Below are 21,261 nucleotides of genomic sequence, written 5' to 3'. Positions count from 1 at the left end.
GACTGCAGATGCTGGTTAATACACAAAATGACACAAAGTGCTGATGGACTGTAATTCAGCAGGTCAGGCAGCAAAACTGCAGTTGCTGGTTCATTTCCTGAAGAAGGGTACCGACCCGAAACTATGTTCTCCAGGGATGCTTCCTGACCTGCTGCTTTACCCCTGCACTTTGTGGCCTAAAGGTAAGATCTTATTCCCCAGTCACTTGAGTGGCTCGGACAATAGGCCCATGAATAATTACCTCACCTACTCCCCTTGAATGTCAGTTGTAGCTCCACTCCACCAAAGGTCAATGATACCACTGCAAGGATGAGAGGAGATCTTATCGAAACATATAAGATTATTAAGGGGTTGGACACGTTAGAGGCAGGAAACATGTTCCCAATGTTGGGGGAGTACAGAACAAGGGGCCATGGTTTAAGAATAAGGGGTAGGCCATTTAGAACTGAGATGAGGAAAAACATTTTCAGTCAGAGACTTGTGAATCTGTGGAATTCTCTGCCTCAGAAGGCAGTGGAGGCCAATTCTCTGAATGCATTCAAGAGAGAGCTAGATAGAGCTCTTAAGGACAACGGAGTCAGGGGGTATGGGGAGAAGGCAGGAACGGGGTACTGATTGAGAATGATCAGCCATGATCACATTGAATGGCGGTGCTGGCTCCTCCTGCACCTATTGTCTATTGTCTATTGACAAAGTGTAATTTACTAAAGAGTCTTCCCCAATGTCTACAGGGATTCCATTCCTTGCCAACAATGGTGTTAAAATGGGGAACTGTCAAGAATCAAGCAGGAAGTGAAATCACTTTATTTAAAGTGCTGGAACATAGAATAAATGTTGGTTTATGCCACAGATTGGCTGGAATGTGCTGGAGTAACTCAGCGGGTCAGGCTGCATCTCTGGAGATACATGATGGGTGATGTTTCGGGTCGGGACCCTTCTTCAGACCCGACCCAAAACATCACCCATCCTTTCTCTCCAGAGATTCTACCTGACCCGCTGAGTTACTCCAGCACTTTGCGTCTATTTTTATCTTAAATGTTCCCTTTCCTTCCAATCAAGGAAAGTTAAAATTACCCACAAACACCATCCCTCCTCTGAGAAACCTTGTTACGTTGCCTTGAGTTTTCACTTGTCTCACTGAAATCCCAGTCCAGCAAAAAAAATCAGTTACATATTGCCTGGGGACCTTAAAAAACATTTGTAAGAAATGTTTACACTAGTGGGAGAAGTGTTTCCTTCTGATGCTGTGCCCTAATATAAATAATTAGCTGCTGTGGGAACAGAGCAGCTCCCATTAAATCTCATTCTCAGAATGAGATCAGCTTTCAGTATAACGATGACTGCACATTGTGGCTGGATAGTGCAGCTCTCAGATCAGTCAATGCAGCATAACTGCAGACTGAGGCATTGCTTTATCGTCCTGATTTCTGATTTATTCTCCTACATGAATCAGCATTCCATAAGTGTCCACTCACTTGTTACACTTGGAAGACTGAATATACAAGTCCGACCAGAGACAAATAAAAATAATGTAAAACATTGGCAAGTACTAGTGGTCAAATATCTTACATTCTTTCGGACAATGTCATTTCTGATTTGGAAGCTGAAAGATTTTTCGGGATCCAAGTGTTACAGGGGATTGTTTTCGTAAATGATACAACAGGTGGTAGGGGATGCTGTAGGGTGTGCAGGGGATGAACTTGCGCACTATTTTTAACACTTAATCAACAGTCGTCCGCCATTTTAAATAAATGGTTGCACCAGCGAGCGATACTTGCATCGTTGCACAAGAGACTGAAGATGCTAGAAGCTGGAGCAAAAAAAGAGGGAGTTGCTGGAGGGGCACAATGGATCAGTCAGCCTCTGTGGAAGGAAATGGACAATCAAAGTTCTGGGTTGATTGAAGTTCAGTCCTTCATCTGGACTGCAAATTAATGCTTAATGGATGCAGATCCATTGCCAGAGCATTAATAGTAAATAGTGAAAGTGAAACTTATTTATGAGAAGGACAGATTTCTAAAGGCATTAGTCCTGTATCTATTATGTATTTAAAGCATTTAACCCTTTCACGTACACTAACCTACACACATTAGGGACAATTTTACAACCCTACAAACCTGTACGTCCTTAGAGTGTGGGAGGAAACTGGAGTACCTGAAGAAACCCACACGATCACAGGGAGAACATACAAACTTTGTACAGACAGCACCCATCGTCAGATCTAACCCGGGGCTTTGGCGCTGCAAGGCAGCAACTCTACCGTTGCGCCACTGTGCCGCCCTCTTGAGTTCTAGGTCACCTACTCTAGCTAATCTGGGATTACTTCTAGGGAACTGATATTTTTATACAAGGAATGATTTAATTTAATGTTGTTACCATTCAATATCTGAACACATGTGAATGTATTGTCCTTGTTCATCGGGCGATAACTTATGACTGTATTTCTTTCAACACCAGTAATTTGTTTCAATGTCGGAGTTCCATGCTTGCTCTGCAGCAATTATTATCAGGCACCTTCACTCTTTGAGCTGTGTTGCATTGTTTTATAATGTCCTTCAAACACTTCTTCTTTTAATAAACTGTGTTTTCTGGATAAATTAACCTTGACTTTTGAAGCTGTAATTTGATCTATCATTTTGTTATGTTCCATAAACCAAAATAGAACTCATACCTTTTAATGAAGACCATAAAACATGGCGAAGAGGCTCACATTAAATAGTCTAAATATTTATTTATCCCTTAGATAGATTATCTTTGAGATGAGATTTCATTAACAGCACATTTATATTTGCAATTGTATTAAAGTATTCCGAATCGTTTAGGTAGTAAAACCAACCTCAATGCCCTTAGATTACAATCACTCCACGAAAATCAACATAGCTTGTACCTTGACACAATTCTCAGCTTGTGTTAAAGCTCTTGTGTACGAAATAAGCCACAATCTTAAAAGATATCATTCAGGTGACAAAGCAAGAGCAAATCTCTTAGGGCACTGTCTTTTCTCCTTCGATGCCTGAATTCAATGAGCACTTCCACCCCCTTTTTCTTCTCTTTTTTGCTTGCATTACAGACCCAGCGTGGATAATACTGTAACTTGTGAGTCTCATTGAGCTCCACTCTGACCATGGGCGACTTTAATATCAAGAGATAAAAGGAAAAAAAAGTTTTTTGATCTCCCATGGAATACAAAGATCCAGTAATAAGTTTTTATTATCCTCACGTGAGTCAATATTATTGGGGTATAAACTATTTGATTTTATGATTTGAAAGACAAATTTGGTATTTGGAAAACATCTGGGCAATAATGAAAGCTAGGTCAAACTTGCTCAATTCAGTCAGGTTGATAGACTTGATCGATGAAGCTACAGTACAGTGAGGGTGGTATAGTAAATGCCATGTCAATACTGTAGATTTACACAATCTATTTGACCAAGCACCATATAATTTTTTTTAACAAAATTAATATTATTGGGATTAAAGGGATAGTGCTTATGAAATTGATTATAGGATAGAAAGCAGTGAGGAGTTGTGATACTTCTTTTTCAGACAGCAGGGAAGTATTTTTTACTGGGTTCATAATTTTGATTTAGGTACGCAAATTATAATTTCAAAATTTCGCAGATGGCCCAAAACTCAGAGAGTAATAAGCATTGAGATGTGTAGTAGCGGACTTCACGCGATGACTGTGTTACAAGCTGGTGATAGCTAACCATTGGAACTATGAAGTAATATGTTGCATGTGGAGAAATAAGGAGAGCTAATATTAACAACACTGTGCAGATTTAAAGAAGGGCTTCGAGTTGAAATACTGAGAGGTGTCTGCCCAAACCTTTGAAGCTAACAGGACAAATTGACCAAATTAACACTTTTCTAACTGGTAGAAAAGTGCATGGCTTTAGATTTATTAATGGGACATCTCTGGGGGAAAAACAGTACTTGCTGGATTTGATGTATTTCTAAGCAGCTGTCTTGATACCAAATTTTACACTAAAGAAGTCCATAACAATTCTATTGGACAACAGAATACAAGCCCTTACCAAGATTAATGCTCCATAATCAAAAGCAATTAATTCATTTTAAAACCAGCAAAATGTAACATTTTGCTCAATAACTACCAAAAGCAATTCTTAGTTTGTCAATGATGTGTGCTGCAGATTAAATACTATGTAAGTAGTTTAGATGCTCAAACAGGACTACAAAATTTTACGAGAATAGTTGCCAATATCTTAGCGAAAGTGAAAGGGAAGGGGAGATTTATTGGGATGCAATCAGGGAATTCAGTGGTGTGAAGCTACTGTGCAAAAGCTAGGAACATTCGCATTTGATCAGAGAAACTGATTTGATTAAGTGTTTTCAAATTCATGCACAGGTTTCAATGATTAAATAAGAAAAAATACTTCCAATAGCAGAAGTGTAAATAACCAAAAGATTTTTTTAAATGACGATCTTTTGTGTGAAGCAGAGCCTTGGATTACAGGGCTTAAAAGGATATATATATATTTTTTAATTTCTTGGGATGCAGGCCATTGCTGATCATGCCTTTATTTATTTTGCATCTCAACTTGCCCTGGGTGGATGACAGTGATGTATTTCTGGCTCTGCTACAGTCCTTCTGGTGAAGGTCGTCTCGCAATGCCGTTGAGTAAGGAGTTTAAAGACTTAGATCCACCAACAATGGAGGAAAGGTGAAGCATCTCCGACTGAGATAAGACTTGGAGGAAAACCTGGGAGGGAGCGATGCTCTCGTGAGCCTGCTGCCCTTGTTCTCCTTGGTGGAAGAAGTCGTGGATTTGGGAGGTGCTTTTGGACTAGTCCAGGTGAATAATGTATGGATGGGACAAGCCACAGCCATTGGGTATTTGATGTTGGGGTATGAATGTTTATAGTGTTGGAAAGGTACCAATCAAGAGGGCTGCATTGCACTGGATGATGTTCAGATTTTTGAGTCATGTTCAAGCTGCATTCAGTGAAAATCATTTTCTCATTCTCCTGTTTAGTGCCTGGACAGTAATAATAATAATAATAATATATTTATTTTATATAGCGCCTTAACACATGCACAAAGCGCTTTACAAATACAATTAACATAGAAACAAACAGACAAACAGACAAACTATCCTGACGGAAAAGCGGCGAATAATCAACGCCAGCGTCCTCTCACGTCAGGGTCCAGCAGTAGACATTAAAGAACACAAGACACACAGATACAATTTTTTACACAAAACAGCCATCACAGTGATTGCTCTAGGCATACCCTCACTGTGATGGAAGGCAAAGTCTTATCTCCTCCTCGTTCTTCTCCCGTGGCGCCACGAGGCGATCGAGGCTCCCAACCCCTTGAAGCCCCCACCGGGCGATGGAAAGTCCCAGGGTCGAGCCGAGCAGGCCGATGAAAGTCCTGAGCCCCCACCGGGCGATGGAAAATGCCGCGGCCGAGCCACGCAGGGCGATGAGAGTCCTGAGCCCCCACCGGGCGATGTAAAGTGCTGCGGCCGGGCCACGCAGGGTGATGAAGGGCCTGCGGGCGGGTTGATCGTGCCTCGTGCTTCGGGGCGGTCGAAGCTGCTACGGCTGGAGCTCCCAAAAGCCGGTCGCCAGCCAGGGACCTGCGAACTCCAGATGTTGCAGTCTGCAGGGCCCACGGCCGAAACCTCCGAGATGGTAAGTCCAGGCCCTGCGACCGGAGTCTTCGAGGTCGATCCCAGCTGGAGGCCGCCGACTCCACGTTGTTAGGCCGTTGCGCGAACGGAGATACGACACGGTAAAAGTCGCATCTCCGTTGAGGAGGAGATTTAAAAAAAGGTTTCCCCCAACCCCCCCACCACCCCCCTACATACACAGAATTAAAAATAAAACAAAACGTACATTTAACATCAACAATGACAAAAAAACACAAAAAAAAAACGGAGAGACTGCCGGTGAGCCGCAGCTGCAGAACACAGCCACGCCCCAGTAGTGGAAAGATTGAGGCATGAGGAACTGCAGATGCTGGAATCTTGAGTAAAACTGGAGTAATGGGTCGGGCATGAAGAAGGGTCCTGACCTGAAAGGTCACTTGTCCATTCCTTCCACAGATGCTGCATGACCCACTGATTTATGTGACTTTGTGAAAAAGTTGAAATTATCCAATACTTATTGTTTGCAGGTCTTGATGCCACAGAATTTATACTGAAGTCGATTTGAGTTTCTAGTCAATGGTGACCCCCTCCCCCCCCCCCCCCCCCTGTGATGTTGATGATGGGAGTCTCATTGATGATAAAAAAAAATAGAATATCAAGAATAAGCGATTGCACTTTCTTTAATTGGATATTATTTTCCATTTAGCAGTAATGTTCCGAAAATTGGTTATGCATGGATTGCTTCATCTGTTGAGATGCGAATGGAATTGAACATTGTGCAATCATTACTGAATATCCCTACTTGTGATCTTCTGGTGGAAAGAAGTTCATTGAGGAAGCAGCTGAGGATGGTTGATCCTTGCACATTGCCCCGAGGGACTCCTGCTATGATGCCCTGGGGTTGAGACGACCATCAACTATAGTCATCTTGTCAAATCCAATTCTAACCGGAATTCTTGACCATAATGGTGCCTGGACTAGGGGGTATCATGTACAGGGAGAGGTGGCACAGACTTGTATTGTTTTCTCTGGGCCCTGGCAGGTTGCAGGGAGACCCAGAAGTATATAAAATGAAGAGAGGCATAGATAGGGTAGACACTCAGAACCTTTTGCCCAGGGTGGAAAAATCAAATACTAGAGGGCATAGCTTTATGATGAAAGGGACTGTTTAAAGGAGGACAACATTTTTACCCAAAAAGTAGTGAATGCTTGGAAGCAGGGGTGGTGGTTAAGGCAGATATACACTTTGCTCACCAATTCCTGCAGACCCAGGCTAGCTGCTTTGTCCCTAGGATATGGCCCACATCATAGCCGGTGCTATAAAACCACTCTTGGTCAATGGATGGCAGTTTGTGCCTTTGTCACTCTCATACTTTTTCCAGGTATTGTCCAACATGAAGGAGCACAGAATCCTCAGGTGTGGAGGATGGTACCCTGTAATTATGAGGAGTTTTTGTTGTCCAAGTTGATAAGGTCATGAGTCAAAGCTGAGAGCTCCTAGGGCTCTCTGCCAGTATACCCTCATACTGCCTGATCTGCTGAACCTGCTTGTTGGTGGAATGGCATGCACCCACCTTTTGTGGTAGAGGAGTCTGGCACATTATCTATAATGTACGGTTCAATTACATATTTATATTTGTGAGGCAGTAGAAACAAGGAACTGCAGATGCTGTTTTTTTGGGGAAAAAGTCACAAAGTGCCAGAGTAAATCAGCAGGTCATACAACAACTTTGGAGAACATGGGTAGGTGACATTTTGGATCAGGACCCTTCTTCAGACCTGACCAAAACTTCACTTATCCATCTTCACCAGAGATGCTGCTTGACCTATTGGAGTTACTCCAGTACTTTGTGTCCTAATGTATTAGGCTGCTTCTTGACTACTATGTGGGAAAGTTATCACACTCTAGACAGCAGTCCTCAGAGGAGGAGTCTACGTGAATGACATTCCTGGAAGTGACTCTCTTATGTCTGAATTCAATCCCAAGGTCAAATCTGTTTGATCCATCCATTTTGTTATATTTTCTGATTTGGCTTTGTGTACACGTGAGTAGATAACTGAGCCAATTCTGAGGGTAGCTAAGAGCTAACCACGTCGCTAAGGATCTGATGACACACAAGCCAGACTGAAGAAGGCCAGCAGATATCTTTCCCCTGATAGGCATTGTGAATGAGATGGGTTGTTTCCACAATTGGTCATTTTAACTGAATTGAAAATTTATAGTTGCCATAGCAGGATTTGAACTCCGATAAGGGAATTGGATAATTACTTGAAGGAACTGCAGAGCCTTGGGGGAAATATATAGTAGGAGCTGAGACTAATTGGATGGCTCTGACAAATGGCTGGCAGTGTTTTCAGTTGCGTTGTCATCCTTTTTTTACTTTTTGGGAATAGTAGGAGACAAGAAATATTAAATCACATACCCCTTTTACGCCATCCTCCCTTTTCCTTCAGCTTCTGATAAATTTGTCCCTGTTACACCTATCTCCGGGAGTTAATGAGTCAGAATGCATCTCATATTTTGCTTGGGCAGCTTGCAACCCAGTGGTATGAATATTGATTTCTCTAACTTCAGGTAACCCCTGCACTCCCTCTCTCTCCATCCCTCCCCCACCCAGGTCGCACCAGGTTCCCGTTCTCACCTAGCAAACAGCTAACAATGGCCTGTTTCCTTTATCATCGTTACTTTTTTGCATATCTTTCATTCATTTGCTCTATACCTCTCTACATCACTCTCCATGCAGTATCTTTTGTTTCAGTCTGAAGAAGGGTCTCGACCCGAAATGTCTCCCATTCAATTCTCTCCAGAGATGCTGCCTGCTCCACTAAGTTACTCTAGCATTTTGTCTCTATCTTCGGTTTAAAGCAGCATCTGCAGTTCCTTCCTACACAGAGTGCACGAACAGTGAGCCAGTGATTTTGTGGAGAATTACCGTGAGCTGCAAGCTGGCTTCGGCGATCATGGCATTCTAGCCTTAGAGGGAGTACAGAGAAGGTTCACCAGATTGATCCCTGGGATGGCAGGACTTTCATATAAAGAAAGACTGGATAGACTAGGTTTATACTCGCTGGAATTTAGAAGACTGAGGGGGGATCTTATTGAAACATATAAAATTCTTAAGGGGTTGGAGAGGCTAGATGCGGGAAGATTGTTCCCGATGTTGGGGAAGTCCAGAACCAGGGGTCACAGCTTAAGGATAAGGGGGAAGTCTTTTAGGACCAAGATGAGAAAACATTTCTTCACACAGAGAGTGGTGAGTCTGTGGAATTCTCTGCCACAGAAGGTAGTTGAGGCCAGTTCATTGGCTATATTTAAGAGGGAGTTAGATGTGGCCCTTGTAGCTAAAGGGATCAGGGGGTATGGAGAGAAGGCAGGTACAGGTTACTGAGTGGGATGATCAGCCATGATCATATTGAATGGCGGTGCAGGCTCGAAGGGCCGAATGGTCTACTCCTGCACCTATTTTCTATGTTTCTATGTTTCTATGCTTCAATCTTAAGAGATTGCGGGCATATCTGATCTCTTGGTTGCCTCTGCTCTCACCACTGAGTTCAGGGAAGTCCTGTTACTGAGTTGAGGAGCCGGTTACAGTTTGGATGAGGCTCATCAACACTAATCCAACCGGGGCCTGTTCATCAAGTGCAGCCCCATTCATTTAAATGGAGCTCCAACCATCACTAAATCCTGGATTGAAGGACATGTTTTGCTCTAATTTGTAGTATGCTTGATTTTAATTAATTAACAACATTTTAATACATTTTATATAATTTTATTATTTTTAAAACAATTTAAATATTTACAAAGGTTTTCAAAAATTATTTCGACCATTTTTCAATTATTCCCAATATTTTTTGCTGGTGTGGAGGGGGGACCCGATAGAAGTGCATAAAATCATGAGAGGCATTGAAAGGGTGGACAGTCAGCACCTTTTTCCCCAGGATAAAAATGTCAAAGACCCAGAGGGCATAGCTTTCAGGTGAAAGGGGCAATATTTAAAGGAGATTTGAAGGCACAGAGGGTGGTGAGTTCCTTGGACACATTGCTGGAGGTGGTGGTGGCAGATACAATAGAGACTTTAGGTAGGCACATGGATATGCAGGGAATGGAAGGATATGGGTCATGTGCAGGCATATAAAGTTTAGTCTTGGCATCATGTTCAGCACAGACATTGAGGGCCAAAGTGCCAGTTCCTGTGCTGCACTAGTCTGTGTTCGATGTTCTATTGGAGAAATGTGGAAACAGTGAGAAGGTCTACACCACAAGCTGATGGATGGCTAGAAGGGCGTCGGAGGTTATGGGGAGAAGGCAGAAGAATGGGGTTAGGAGGGAGTGATAGATCAGCCATGATTGAATGGCAGAGTAGACTTGATGGGCCCTGTGGCCTAATTCTACTCCCATCATTTATCATAAGGAATAGGAGTAGCATTCAGCCCATCAAGTCCACTTCACCATTCAATCATGATGGATCTATCTCTCCCTCCTAACCCCATTCTCCTGCCTGCTCCCCATAACCTCTGACACCTGTTACTTATCACATCACTTATGATCTTGTGAGCTGGACTTTGTATTGTGCTGCCCCATGCCTACATTCTCCTCGTAGCCTTCTCTGCTTTCCAGAACGGCCAAAGTGATGTGGCCTCAAGGTCACTGGGAGCCACGCGACCAGTCAAGGTTAACACAGCCATGGTGGTCACGAAGCTATGAGGCATAGGTGAGGCTCAACATGGCTTGGCTCCAAATCATACACATTAATTGAGTGTTTCTTTAGTGTGCATTAATACTTCAGCAGGTGAGACTTAACAATCACATCAGGATCTCACCCCAGAGCCTCTTCAGACTCACTTCTATTTACCCGCTCCGAAGCATTTCACATCAGCTTGCAAAAGTAGTAAAACCATAGCCTGAGATTTGTGGCATATTCGTCAGCTCTTCCTCCATCCTTGTTTTTTTTCTGGATCCCCTATTTTTAAACTATTTTATTTCACACCTCTTTGAAAACTCAGCTCAAGGTTATATAGGACACCTACTCTGCAACCAGACTAGTGCAGCCCGAGCCAGCCCCTGGGGAGAGGAATGTAGGCTTACAACGCATCGGTTTAACATCACATCAAATTGATGGTTCCTCCAACATTTCAGCATCTCCTCAGCATTGAACTGTCAACGTGAATTTATGCTGCAGTCTTGGAGTGAGCTGACATATGAGATAAGTCACGTTACTTTCAAACAAACACATAAAATTGTGTAATTTATTTAGTTACGCGTATGATAGCCGGTTATTTTTTTTATTGTGGCTGAAAGCCATTCAAATCAAGAAAATATCAGGTCCTGTTTGTGGAAGAATTTAAGTGACTGCAGCATTTCGAACCTTACAGTAAGCTAAGTATTTCTAAAATAAATCTAAACTAGCATGAGAGTTGACAATAGTTGGAAATATAAGAAAAGCCACACAGCATGAAAATATCTGGCAGCAATACAATACTTCATTACGAACATCCATTGTATTTTTTTTCAATGAGTTCAATTGTAGACATACATTTACTGTAAGACGTTGTTTATTCACATGTTTTATTAAACTTGTTTCTTAGTTTAACTTTTAAAATATCTGAATCGAGTGAGAGCTGGAGTAGGGGCTAGTTGATATCTTAGATAAGCCCCATGTGGGCAGAGAGATTACATTACATGCGTGACCTTCACCCATTGATTAGAGAGCTGCCTGCCTAGCTTGGCAATTTCTGTGTACAGCCAGCATTAATTGTGCATGCCTCTCCATTGCTGCATGCCTTATCCTTAGGACTACTTAATGCAAGTTGTGATTAATGATTCAAGGTTGATGATTTTTCTTCAGAACTGGGTGGATACCGCTCCCTACTAAAAAGCTCTCTCCATTTCATCTTCTTAGTATATATCTTTCTCTGTGCTTCCAGTAGAGATGCAAAGCTAAAAGGGATGCCCACTAAAACTCCTAATCTGGGAGTACCTTGCGTGTGCAGAAGCCTTGAAGTCAAGAGAAAGTCTTTCACGTCACTCCCAGTAGACTATGTCTAGATCAAAGATACTAGAGGAGCAAAATGAACCACTCCGTCGAAATCGCCTATACTGAAGTGTAGTACGCAAAGGAGCGTAACATCCGCCATTTTAGTAAGCAAAACCCGCCGCTCGCCATGCCTCTCGCAGTGTAATCAGTGTTTTGGGGGAACAGTATGTGTGATGATACCATAAAAAATGCAGAATATATCTCATCTATCAATTCACAGATTTTTGTTATTTTTCTTTTTAAATGTTTCTGCAAGTTTCTGCCAACTAAAATGGCGCCATGCCATGCTACGATTTTTAGGGTCGAGTGGTCTCTCTTGCTCTGCTCTATTATCTTTGGTCCAGATAGCAAATATGCATTGAACTGTACCAGCACCCTATAGAAATCAAACCATGGAAGTATTTGATGGCCCCTTTACATGTCTGAAGAAGGGTTTTGACCCCCAAAAAATCACCCATCCAAGTTCTCCAGAGATGGTGCCTGACCCATTGAGTTATTCCAGCACTTTGTGTCTTTTTTTTGTAAACCAGCATCTAGAGTTCCTTGTGTCTACTATGATGGGATTGAGAGCGGTGGACATTCCTGCTGCTCATCATATGTTCAGCCGCAAGACATTAAGGCAGGGTGTTAGCTGAATAAATGAGCTCCAAATTGGCAAGGCCAGTGTTAAATCTGAATTGAATGCTGATTGACTTCAGGATCTGTCTCCTCTTCATATTTCTTGTGGCTTGTGACTTTCACAAGTATAGCGTCCAGTGTATCCCGAACCATCCATGAATGCGTGATTGCACATCTGACATCACATTGGAATTTACCAAAGACGGCTAAGAGATTGAACCAGGGATTATTCCAGTACCTGGAACCCATTAACAGAATTGCTGCAGATTTTTTAAAGTTTCCTTTTCTTTAAGGCCAGTGCAGGAAATCTCTAAAACATACCACAAACTTCCTGTGATTTACTTCCACTTTCTGATGTTTCCCATAGTATTGGTAAATCAAGCCAAACCTGAACATTTGTCAACAGATCTCTGCAATCTATACTTGAGACATCGATGCCATCCATTAGCAGACAGACTCACACATTTTACAAACAGTGGCTTCCTGCTGTTTAATGTTTCTGTTGTGGAAACAATAAGGAAGGAGCATTTCAGGTGTTTTGCCCACTTTTAGCCTGGAATAGCTGTTAGCAATAAGCCACACTCACTGAAAATGCAGCACATCATCCATAAAGAGGTATTTGCCACAGCATGGCTCTGTAGCTGGGCGCTACATTACTATGTTGGGGCAAAAGTTCAAGAGGTAAGAGAGAGATGGACTGAGAGTACCATAAACTCTGAAGCCTTTTTTCCCAAGACTCTTTTAGCTCTTTCACATGTACTTTCCTAGAGTCTTGAAGATGAGTATGGAGAAGCTGAATAAACTAGAGCTGGGAAGGGCAACAACATTGCTGACTCTGCCAGGCTATGCTGAAGCGAACATAATTCTCTCAAAGTGCTAACCTTGTGTTAAGGTATTCCACAGTAGACCACGGCACTGTAAGGATTTGGCAGTGTCTCCAAGATATAAATCACCAACATATCACAAACAATCTGTTCTGGACCAACCATACTCACTGGAGTTTAAAAGAATGAGGGGGGGATCTCATTGGAACTTTCCAAATAGTGAAAGGCTTGGATAGAGTGGATGTAGAGAGGATGTTTCCACTAGTGGGAGAGTCTAGGACTGGAGGCCATACCTGTAGTCTCGGAATAAAAGGACATCACTTGAGATAGGAAATGAAGAGGAATTTCTTCAGTCAGAAGATGGTGAATCTGTGGAATTCATTGCTGAAGGCTGTGGAGGCCAAGTCAATGGATAGATTCTTGATTAGTACGGATGTCAGGGGTTATGAGGAGAAGGCAGGAGAATGGGGTTGAGAAAGATTGGTCAGCCATGATTGAATGGCGGAGTAGACTAGATGGGACAAATGGCCTAATTCTACTCCTATCACTGATGAACACGAATCATATTGACACTACAAACAAAAAACACCAACGGCTCCACTTCCTCAGAAGAATTAGGAAGTTTGGCATATCAGCAACAACTCTTACCGACTTCTAAAGATGCACAGTAGAAAGCATACTTTGTAGTTGTATTCTACAAACCAAGCAGCTTGGTTTGGGAACAGCTCTGCTCGAAACCACAAGAAATTGCAGAGAGTTGTGCATGTAGCCTACTTCATGCTGCCTTGGGAAAGCAGCCAACATCATAAAAAAAACCATTCACAGTCATTTTCTCTTCTCCTCTATTCCATTGGGCAGAAAATAAAAAAGCTTGAAAGCACATACCACCAGACTCAGGAAATGTTTATTGTCATTATCAGACTCCATAAATTAGTGGGTAATCCCATTTTTTTAATCTGCCCCATTGCAGACCCTGGATATTTTCTCTCTAACTCTAACACTAGAATGTTATAAAATTATATTCTGCGCTCTGGTATTTTTCTCTTTGCTTTACCAGTTGTACTTGCGTACAGCTTGATTGGACTCATGATTTGATCTAACTGGATAGCACGCTATCAAGAGCTTTAAACTGTATCTCAATGCACATGACAACAATAAACCAATACCAACACGAATAGTAACTTTTGCTATTCTGTTGAGCGCGGGATCCCATTTAATATATGGTATTCTCTGTGGGCATTTATGTTGTATCGTCAAGGGTCCCGATGGAACTTTGCTAGATCTTTCCCAGTTATTTAACTTATCATGGATGTCATGGGAATAATCAATGGCTTTGCAGCAGAAAATTGCATTGTGCTGGTGTACAGATCAGCCATGATCTACGGAATGTAATTTACACTGGCAATAATGTGAGAGGTGATGTGAGGCAGAATTTATTGACTTAGTTAAGATCTGGAATGCACTGGCTGAAAGCAAAACGAATGCAGATTCAACAGTAGTTCTAAAACATGATGCAGATGAATATCTGAAGGTGGAAAAAAAGTGCAATGGGAGGGGGTCCAATGGAATGGGGCTGATCGTATTGCTCAGCAAAGGGCTAGCACAAACCTGATGGGCTGATCGGCCTCCCAATGTGACTTTTCGTATTGTTGCCATAAATGGTGGAACAATCTCAGGATACTTTGTCTCATGCTTCCTCTTGCTCTTTTAGCTTTCCATTTACATCTATGTGCAACTGACCAATTAGCTTAGTTATTTTAGTTTAGTTTAGTTTAGTTTAGTTTAGTTTAGTTTAGTTTAGTTTAGCTTATTGTCACATGTACCGAGGTACAGTGAAAAGCTTTTTTGTTGCCTGCTATTCAGTCAGCAAAAAGGCTACATACGATTACAATCAAGCTGTCCACAGTGCACTGATACAGGATGAAGGGAATGATGTTTCGTGCAAGACAAAGTCCAGTAAAGTCTGATTAAAGGTAGTCCAAGGGTCTCCAATGAAGTAGAAGGTAGGTCAGGACCGCTCCTAGTCGGTGAGAGGATGGTTCAGTTTCCTGATTATCTGACTGACAGTGTAGTCCTGCTCTATGCTGAACGAGGTAGGCAGTTACCTCTGACACTGTATCTCATGTGGGTCTCAGAATGCACTTCAAGCTAACCTACATTCATTCCATTCTATTTAAATCTTCACGACAACATGCCTGCATCTTAGCTTGCGATGCCTTGCCTTCAGCACCTTGGCTACAGTACAATGAAGCGATCCAGTCTGTGACCTATCTCATCCCACCACTATCACTTTTATTCATGATATTCCTCAATATATGCACATTGGCAGGTACTTAATAACAGCATACAATCTTGCAGATACGATTTAAAAAAATTAAATACGTTATTTGTTTTAATATACTTAAATGGACAACAGGTATTTGAAGTGTGAAGGAAATGTGATATATTTTTAGATTCTTGAGAACACAAAGTAAATAGACATGCTTCAGTGACCAACCCAATCTATTCAAAGAGTTATTTTGATCAAGAGCATTAAAGAAGATGATTCATTACTTTAGCCTAAAGCAGAGAACTTTGCGATTCTGGGAGTTAAAGAACATTTCATGGAATCAATGAACCTTAGCAGACAAATGAGAGTCATCTGCCTGTCACGCCTATAATGGATTTTTAAAGGACTACTTAGCTTTTGCTCCACACGCTAGTTTACCCACACTCACCCTCACCACCCCACCAAACTCATTCTGTTCTATGAGCCACATGCCATTCTTATTAGATCATCTTCCACTGCCCATTCCAAGTCTCATAAACCCTGTCAGTGAAAACAAAAATCTCTTTCCCCTTCGAGTTCCTATGCTAATGACCATAGGTTTTCAAAGTAGAAATAGCAAGGGAAAGATTAAGAGAGATCGATGGTAGAGATATTACCAAAATTATACATGATGTGTGATTGTAATATATAGCCTGTAATACAAAAGAGAGAGATGTTTTTAAAAGGATTCCCCAAGTTATGTAGAAACCAGGAACTGCAGGTGCTGGTTTAGAAAAGAAGACACATAGTGCTGGAGCAACTCAGCGTGTCATGCAGCATGACCTGATGAGCTACTCCAGCATTCCGTGGTTTCTTTGTTAACATTTGTTCATTTGGCATTAAAAATCTAATATTTATAATTTGCTGTTTTGTGAAGATTTAATAATACAAGTTAATTTAGTACTTTTTATGTACCAGTCTAGTTGAGGTCATAAAGTTCTTCTCCATAAACATATAGGAAAATAACTGCAGATGCTGGTTGAAATCGAAGGTAGACACAAAATGCTGGAGTAACTCAGCGGGTCAGGCAGCATCTGAGGAGAGAAGGAATGGGTGATGTTTTGGGTCGAGACCTGAAATGTCACCCATTCCTTCTCTCCTGAGATGCTGCCTGACCCGCTGAGTTACTCCAACATTTTGGGTCTCCATAAACGTAAATGCATTTATTCTTTTTAATCACATTTCCTGCTAACTGAAGGAGCGCTGAAGTGTTCCAACATTTAGATTAGAACCTGCTTCTTTTCCAAAGTGGAAAGATCCCTTTGACCCATCTAAAGAAAAGCAGGGCAGTTCTCGAGATATCCTGTCCCTTTTTCATCCTTTAAACAAAATCACGTAGAACGATGATCTGATCATTTACTGAGCATCATTCCCGATGGGAGTTTGCTTCATTGCAAACTGGATGTCACATTTCTCATTGGTCATCAAAGTTCAATGTACAAAGAACTTAATTGATTGTAAAGCGCTTTGTGATGTCCTGAGGTTATGAACAAACAACATAAAATATATAAGCTTTTCTTTATAAAGAGCGCATATCTGCATAGGTAATGTAGATCCACTGCATTAGTGTGGACATGAAATTTTCAAACACGTCTGCATTTTAACAACAATATTGCTGCTAACTTGATCAGGTAGCTGCTCCTGGCTTTCATACTCAGTGTAATCTGCACGGGGGACTGTACATCCCCAGGGCCATAGCTGCTATAAACCGGTCCTGCTGAGCCGGATGGTCACATCGCACAGTGATCCGGCACAGATCTACTTGCACTTTATTCTGTTTTAAAACTGTTACAATTTGTTTCATTGGGTTGCTTAAATTAATACTGACTAGCTAATTAAATTATTGCATCGTATGGGAGGCGCATTCCCAATCTCGTTGTACCCCTGTACAATGACAATAAAGATATATTGTATTGTTGTATTGTATTGTATTGTAAATCAGGTGAAGTAATATCTATGGATTGTCTATGCCAACATTTTATTACCACATACCAGATACCACATATCTCCTTAAAGTCATTATTTCCAGTGATCAAATACTCAGTATGTGTTATTTTAATAGACTCCATTCGATCTTAATTCTATAAAAATGTAAAATCTAAAGCTGCCGAATAACTGTGAAAATAAGTTAGCATCATGCTTTAGACCACAATGAACTTTGATAAACTAATACATGCAGCTAAATGAATTAAACTTCCAAAAACAATATGACTTTTTAAACCATTGTTCAATTGTTCAATGCCCTTTCTTGTCACGTTTACTCAGGTACAGTGAAATTCTTTTTTTACATACAGTTCAGTGACAATCCTACTATACATTAGACACAATCGTGCTAAGTACAAAGGCGTACAGGTATGTAGGTTAATTGGCTGGGTAAATGTAAAAATTGTCCCTAGTGGGTGTAGGATAGTGTTAATGTACGGGGATCGCTGGGCGGCACGGACTTGGAGGGCCGAAAAGGCCTGTTTCCGGCTGTATATATATGATATGATAAGAGTGTGAGATAATAGACCACACTGAGTTTGTACGCAAAAAGCGTTATATTTTAGGTGCCATCTTGTACACTTTAAGTCCGATTTTTTTTAAATGCTCGAGCCCTACCATGAAATGTAGCATTATTTTTGTTTAATTGGGCTTGCTGCCACGAAGTTATAGTTTAAATGTTACCTCCGCATTGCTCTATTTTAACAGAGACTAGACCAAGTGGACCCGTTGGGCTCAAACCTCTCATGCAATGGTGCAGCACCCTCTCTTCCCCCACTCCCCCCCCCCACTCCCCCCTACCCCCTCCCACCTCCCCTTCCCCCCTGCCCCCTCCCCTCCCTCCTCCTCTCCACTCCCTCTACCCCTCCCTCCCTCCATCCCTCCCCCTCCATCCCTCCCTCCCCCTCTTCCCCTCCCCTTCCTCCCTCCTCCCCCTCCCCCTCACTCCTCCTCTCCCCCCTCCCCTCCTCCCCACTCCCCTCCCCCTCCCCCTCCGACCACCCCTCCCCATCCCCTCCCCTCCCCTCCCCCTCCCTCCTCTCCTCCCCCTCCCCCCACTCTTTTAAGTTATTAACATGGTTAAAAAATCCAGTTTTGCTTTTTTTGCATTAGGTTTTTACATTTTCCAGCACATTGTCAGATTTTGTTCTTTTTAAGCTACATTGCAGGAGAAATGATAGAGTTGGTGATCCGGGTGACAATAGCACAAATGCAGGGAATGTGTCACGCCACAATAGTTGTCATGTACAGTCACCTCCCAATGCACCAACATTGTTACTAAAATTGAACATCATGCCACTTACTTGCATGTGCAGTGAAGCTAATGGATCTTACCGGCATCCATACCATGCAACTTTATTCATTGGAATCCCAAAATACCAGAACATAAGATTAGAAGCAAAAAAATAGGTCATTCGGCCCTTCGTGCCTGCTTTGCACTTATGGCTTTTATGACTCTTCTTTCACCTCAGTGTGGTAGGGTTGTGCTGTGTGGTTCTAGATTGTGCTGGTTGATGGGACGAAGCTATTCTTGAAGGTAGAGGTCACAGTTCTCTGGTTCTCAGTCCTGTACCTTCTTCATGGGCGCAGTGAGCAGACAGTGTGGTCAGCATGCTGTGGGTCTTTGATGGTATTAACTGCCTTCTTAAGGCAGCACTTCCTGTAGATCCCTTGGAGCATGGGAAGGTTAGAGCCCGTGATGGATTGGCAATGTCCACCACTTCCGATCAAAGATGGGCCGAAGGGCCTGTTTCCATGTCTATGACTCTTCGTGTTTGTTTTCAACTTGTATCTCATTAGTGTCTGTGAGATGATAAAACATTTTAAAAGGCAACACTAATAAATGGGCTCTGTGCTGAAACTCAACTGTTGGTGCTTGGCAGAGGAAATTGAGTTTAAATTTGGATTGGTCCATAAACTTCTGACTTGAAGGGAATAGAAATACCCAGCTGAGGAAAGTGGTTACTGATAAGGTTATGTTGCACATAAAACATTGCCTTTCTTTGAAAAACTATTTTCTCCAACTTTATCTTGATGCAATCAATTTAAAAATAAAATGAAGATCAACTGATAAGCTGGGTAATTTTGATTACATCTAAACTTGAGACAAACAATCGTAACATCTGCTCCGAAACTGTTGTAGTTTTAACCAGAGTCTGGTTTTGTTTGCCCAGCTACTCATTTGTTAATTAAGGGTTTGAAAATTCCATTTCAGATATTAATCTGTTGTCTTAATCTTTTCTTTTATCATAGAGTTTGCCCATTATTCTTCATCCTGGATTGAACTGTTGAGGGGAATATTTTAACCCTGCCTGGTGGGATTAGAAAAGGACCATGGTTGAAGTTGCTGTGGAGAATCTTCTCAAGTTCCTGCTCAAGCTGTTTTGGAAGTAGGACAAAGGTTTAGGAATACGGGTAAATCAGGGTCGGTGGGATACCGTTGTGTGTAGGAATTTCCAAGGAGAAGTAGGAAGAGGTGTCTGAGAGTTGGCGCCTGGTCTCAGCGTGGTAGAGGTCAGCTCGACCACAGCACCTCCCTTGTCGGCGGGTTTGATGATAATGTCGGGGTTGCTGCAGAGTGAGCAGAGGCCTGTACGAAGGGTCTGAAAAAGAGTCGCGACCCAAAGCGTCCCCCCTTCCTTTTCTCCAGAGACGCTGCCTGCCCCGCTGAGTTACTGCAGCATTTTGTGTCTATTTGTGGGATATCATTAGGATTGCAAGGTGATTTAAAGCAGCAGGAACAAAGCTCACACAGAGGTGAAAACCCGCTCTGCGGAATCTTCCTCGCAGCAACGTCTTATCCATGCTTCCTTCTGTCCTCTCTTCCTGTTTCTATCCTCACTAACACATGGCACTGGGAGTCACCTGGTGCTCACTACCCTCCAGGTCCTGCTTTTTAACCTATTGGCTAATTCCCTATATTCACTCTACAGGACCTAACCTCTTTGGTACAGCAGGCAGTGAAGAAAGCTAATGGCATGTTGGCCTTCATGGCAAGAGGAGTTGAGTATACAAGCAAAGAGGTCCTTCTGCAGTTGTACAGGGCCCTAGTGAGACCACACCCGGAGTACTGTGTGCAGTTTTGGTCTCCAAATTTGAGGAAGGACATTCTTGCTATTGAGGGCGTGCAGCATAGGTTCACTAGGTTAATTCCCGGAATGGCGGGACTTTCGCATGTTGAAAGACTGGAGCGACTGGGCTGGTATACACTGGAATTTAGAAGGATGAGAGGGGATCTTATTGAAACATATAAGATTATTAAGGGATTGGACACGCTAGAGGCAGGAAACATGTTCCCAGCTGGGGGAGTCCAGAACCAGGGGCCACAGTTTAGGAATAAATGGTAGGCCATTTAGAACAGAGGTGAGGAAAAACTTTTTCAGTCAGACAGTTGTAAATCTGTGTAATTTTCTGCCTTAGAAGGCAGTGGAGGTCAATTCTCTGGATGCTTTCAAGAAAGAGTTCGATAGAGCTCTTAATGATAGCGGAGTCAGAGGGTATGGGAAGAGGGCAGGAACGGGATACTGATTGTAGATGATCACCCATGATCACATTGAATGGCGGTGCTGGCTCGAAGGGCTGAATGGCCTCCTCCTGCACCTATTGTCTTTTGTCTATTGTCTATTTACCTATCGACGTCATTTATATCAAAAAAGAAGCAAGAAGAAAGAAGAGAGCGTGGAATGGAGAGAACATGAAGCACCTCCCTGCTAGCCGTGTTACCCTATCCTGTGTTACCCTTCCTCCCTTTGAGGAAGACTGAGCCACTCGGACATACCCGAGACCACCAGTGCCACCGCGTGGTCAAAACTGGGCTGCCGGCAAGAAACCCAGCGCCTCCACTGAGGCCAAGACTAAATGGCGGGGAAGAGCCT

The sequence above is a fragment of the Rhinoraja longicauda genome, chromosome 22 (assembly GCF_053455715.1).
Source record: "Rhinoraja longicauda isolate Sanriku21f chromosome 22, sRhiLon1.1, whole genome shotgun sequence".
NCBI classification, from domain to species: domain Eukaryota; kingdom Metazoa; phylum Chordata; class Chondrichthyes; order Rajiformes; family Arhynchobatidae; genus Rhinoraja; species Rhinoraja longicauda.
The sequence above is the reverse complement of the archived record's forward strand: the minus strand, read 5'-3'. Positions refer to the sequence as shown.